This window comes from Quercus robur, chromosome 1, assembly GCF_932294415.1.
Source record: "Quercus robur chromosome 1, dhQueRobu3.1, whole genome shotgun sequence".
NCBI lineage: Eukaryota > Viridiplantae > Streptophyta > Magnoliopsida > Fagales > Fagaceae > Quercus > Quercus robur.
In genome coordinates, this window is record NC_065534.1 from 34,295,683 (window position 1) to 34,300,459 (window position 4,777).

At 31.7% G+C, this 4,777-nt stretch overlaps 1 long non-coding RNA gene across 1 annotated transcript; it reads right to left on the reverse strand.

The window, feature by feature from the left end:
- Positions 1-406: 406 nt before the first annotated feature.
- Positions 407-1,390, reverse strand: LOC126732743 (uncharacterized). Its single transcript, XR_007659544.1, has 2 exons — positions 976-1,390; positions 407-779 (listed from the first exon to the last, which is right to left on the reverse strand). It is a non-coding gene; the product is annotated as an uncharacterized LOC126732743 (long non-coding RNA).
- Positions 1,391-4,777: the final 3,387 nt, after the last annotated feature.

Here is a 4,777-nt window from a genome sequence, read left to right on the forward strand (position 1 = left end):
TCAAGAGACCCTTAAATAACCTTTTACCAAGGTTTAAAAGTTTTAAATTTACAACCCTTAATAAAAAAAAAATGTTATTTAAGGGGTCTCTTGACCCTCAAAATAAGATTTTATTTTGTTTTAAAAAAAAAAAAACCATAATCATGCACCAAATATATATATATATATATATACACACAAAAAAATTACTACAAATTAACACTAGAGAGTAGAGAGAGAAACAATAAGTCTACTTGCACAATAAAGTCCACAACTTTGTTCACAACAATTGAGTTTGCAAGTTGTAATGTACAAATCATAATTTGCCACCTCAACCAGTTGTGAATTTGGTTGTCTCTAGGTTTACTCGGAGCAAACTCAAGCCATATAACTATGCATGATAATAGTTGTCAATTTAAACACCATAAAAATAATAACCCAAGTAATGTTTTCAATTGAACCAAATGGAGAGTATATAACAACACAGATACGGGATATTACACAATTGGAGTAAACCCAATTAAACATAATGATTCTCAACTAAACACCATAAAAACAAAGACCCAGAAAACAAATCTTTCAACTGAGCCAATCTTTACAAATTGGGTGCCAACCCAATAGCCAAAAACACAAACACGCACATAGAGTAACAAAGAATATCTAGTAAAAGACACACACCATTGCAGTACTAAGACAATTGAGAACCAAAGGCCTGTTCAGAATTGTTGTTCTAGACCAAGCTTTGCCCTCAACCATTATGACTTGATTAATAGAAACATTATGACTTGATTTTGATTTACCTGCACAGATGCATGAATTGTCCAATTAAGGAGAGAAATTTTGAAGAAACTAAATATTTATGATAACTAAGTATAACTAACAGCACAGTTAACCAAGAAACAAAACAACAATAAAATATAGTCATTTAAGAAAATATAAGCTGGCTCATATAGTGGAACTCAAGAACATAACTAAGTAGCCAACAAGAGAAATTACTCATACAGTGGACAAAGATTCATGCAGAGCTTACTTCCAATAGTGTACTTGCTTTGCAAATCCTGTGAAAAAGAAAAATGAAGACAGAAACACCATCAGCTATTTTGATGTTTTAACTTTTAATTCAGTAAAATGATTGCTTTAAAAATTCACATTAGTATGGCAGCACTAGCAGGATAAGCAACTCAACCATGGCAAGATTGAAATCAATGAGATAGCCTTTATTTAGCTTCCAAGAGAAGATGGCGTTACCAGGCTTAACATCTCTGTGAACCACTCAGTGCAATTACAAAATAAAAACCTTTACAGCTAGGCATTTTTTGAGACTTCTCTAAATGTACAATTGTAGGAGTATCTTACCTGCTTATGCAAACATGCAAGGGCCCTAAACAAACAATAACCATACCACTAGAGCTGATATACAAAGATCTTTTTTGTCGAGAAAATTGAATCAAATAGAAAAAAAACTTACTATCTATGATTTGTTGTAAAAATGTTGTGAGTATAGCACTTCTCTAGCAAATATGGTTCTAAATTTAACCAAAATATGAAATGAATGAAAAATAAACCTACGAAAGAGAAGCCACAATGAACCCTTGCATTGCATGAGTCATGAGTGTCATAACTCATAATGGTAACTAGAAAACAAGGCACATGCAAAGGCTGTGGAATTGGGAAGGAAAAAAAAAAACTATTGATTTGGAGAAAAATATAAAATTTATGGAAACAAATGTAGAAACTAAATGTTGTAAATTTATAGAAAGACCAAATACATACGTACATATTTCTTAACTTCATATGGATACAAATGTAGAAACTAAATGTTGTAAATTTATACATCATTACTGAAATCTACGTATATACTTCATATGAATTCCAATCAAATATTGGAAATAGAATTCCTGCCGAGAGAAAGAAAGATTGAAATGACAAGGGAAACCAAAGCAATGAGTATTTGACCGGTTGTCTTAAAAACTTGAGAAAAGTAAAACAAAAGAATCATTCATTTATACCCTTGAATGTATTGGGGGATGTGATTTGCTATGTATTAAGGAACTGTGGTTTCCTTTGTTATAAACTATGAACTCTCACAAAAATTGTGACAACTTTGCTTTGCTTTAATCCCATTACTCTACCACCGCACACCCTTAGTGCAGTGGTCACTCCACAAGTATAAATGCTTGTGGGGTGTGGGAGGTAAGGACTGGAATTCAAGTCTCCAAGAGGAAGCTTCACACATATATATAATTAGATTAGGCTAGAATAGAAATTCTATCTTGTATAAAAAAAAAAAAAAAAAAACATATCCCACTACTCTTAGTGTTTTTATATTTCAAGTTTAGTTAGGTTTGGCTTGATTCATTAGTCAAGCTGAGCTCAAGCTTAATGTCAACCTCAAAACTAAAGTTTTTGAGATCAAGATCCAATACAAGTATATTATCAAGTCCATATTAAGCATATAACAAACTTATTTGGTTTGGATGAGTGGTCTCAACTCTTAATTAATTAAAGATTTAGTAAGATTTGAATTTATTATTCAAGTTCATATATATCAAAAGTATTACTAAACTCATCAACCAACCTAAATTTGGCTGCTTTTTTTATCGATCCATATTTTTTTGCTTAGACTTGGTTTGTTTATTAAACAAGCCTAAAATTAAGGCTTAAACTTGTCTTTTTTATAAACAAACAAACATAAATGGCCTTTTTATTGAGTTAACCTAAATTGTTTTAGTTCATTCACAACCCTATATTCAACTAAAATCCTTTAGTAAAAAAAATATTTTCTTGATTAGTAAAATATTGAGGGCAAATTGACAAACAAGAGACTAAGGATCTTTATTAAGATCACTCATTTATATATATATTCTAAATTAATTTGTCTCTTATATGTGTATGTGTGTGCTCTTTTTTCTTTTTCTTTTTTACTTTTATAATATTTTTATAATCAATATATTCAATATTAGATTTTTTATTATTTGAATTTAATGAAAGATTATAGTAGATCCGAAACAATTTCTTTTCATCATAATTTTTTTTTTTTTTATGAGTTGTGTTTAATTATTGGTAAGAATTGAAAAGGTAGCAATCTACCAACTTATTCATAGAGTGATTGTACTTGTATTCACTTTTCTTGTTTATACAATTACAAGACAAGACTTTATAAATATTGTCAAAATTAGGCTTTGTAGTAAAAAGAAAGTCTAAATGACTACTTGACTTCGATATTTGCCCTTAAAAAAATCTTTGATATTAGAAAGAAATTTATTGTAAATTTGGTACAAAATTAATCATAGAATATTTTCTGAATTTAAAAGAAAGTCGAATTCCATTTTAAATGATTGGTTTAAAATTTATTAAGAAACAAATATTTTGTCTTTTTCTTTTGTTTATATTTTGCATTTGGTCTAAATGTCTATATATTTTTATTCCTGAATTCTTTTTTTTTTTTTTTTTAGTTCATGCGTCACCTCCCCCAAAACCAAAATCATGGTTCTGTCCCAAGTTTCAATGACTCTACCATCAGAGTTTAGAATGGATTTGGATAGCGTCTGTAGGTGTGGTGTATATTCTTGGGCCCTTCTAGAATAGAAAGTTTAAGTATAATGGCCCAATACAATTAATTTGTTAGAGAGTGAGTTTCCGAGGTCAACCTTGATCTGCTTATATGGTTTTAGAAGATAGTAAATGGAAAAATATAACAAAAGGTACAAGAGAGTAGCAAATTCTTAGATTAACACTTCCTTGGGTTAGGCCGAGGAACATTAGTTCATAAAATATTCAAATTTCAACTACAAGATAGCGCTACACAAGAAGTGTTTCTTTTCTATTTTTTGTCCCCCATTTTGGAGGGGTTTCCTTTATTTATATAGTCACTTGAATTACATCATAGCCTTTCAATTATATAGTCATTGACCTTCCTTTGGATGCTTGTCTCATTAGCGTTTTGTTGGAGATGGAAAAATGTGTTGCAAGTTGTGAGGACACTGTTTAGGGGTCATTCCTCCATTAATGTGACCAGCTGAATTGGTGCATTGCATTGAATGCGAAGGTGATGACTACTTTATTTGTATATTTTCTTTCTTCTTTGCTTGCATGTCTCTACCGTCCTCTTCAGTATTTTGTCTTCTGGTGCAAATGGTCTGGTCGAAGTAATCTGAGGAACGCTTTCTCTTCGGGCTCCTCAGGGAGTCGACCTCCTCATCTCTCCTCCTCAGATTCTTATCCATGTGTTGAGTCAAGACTGATGTGTGGGTAGGCCCCTCCTCCTCCTCAAACTGGGCCCACAAGCTCTATTCCGTACTCGGACCTTACCCTCCCACAGTGTTAATGTAGTCAAGCCAACTGCAAGTTTTTTTCAGCTCAAGGCTAGCATCCAGAGATGAGGTTGAAAGAGTTCCGTATACCTTCGTCATGTCCAACGCCTTTGCCAACATCCTTCTGCCTAACTTTGGACAGTTAGGTGTCAAGGCCCCTCCTAGAGACTATACAGCAATAATTGGAGATGGAATTTCAACTAGATCATAATTAATTGTTACTTTCCATGTTAAGAGTAAATTTTGTCAATGGAAGAAGATGGTGATACTTAAACCATAAAAGGAGTGGATGACCATATAATAATAATAATAATAATAATAATAATAATAATAATACATGTATAGATACATGTCTTTCTCTCTCTCTCTCTCTCTTTTTTCTTTTTTTTTCCAACAATTCAATATTCACAATAATGAGATAGGAGGATTTAAAGTTTGATTATTCTTACCTCATAAAGAGGAGAGATGAGCATGCAACAGGCAAA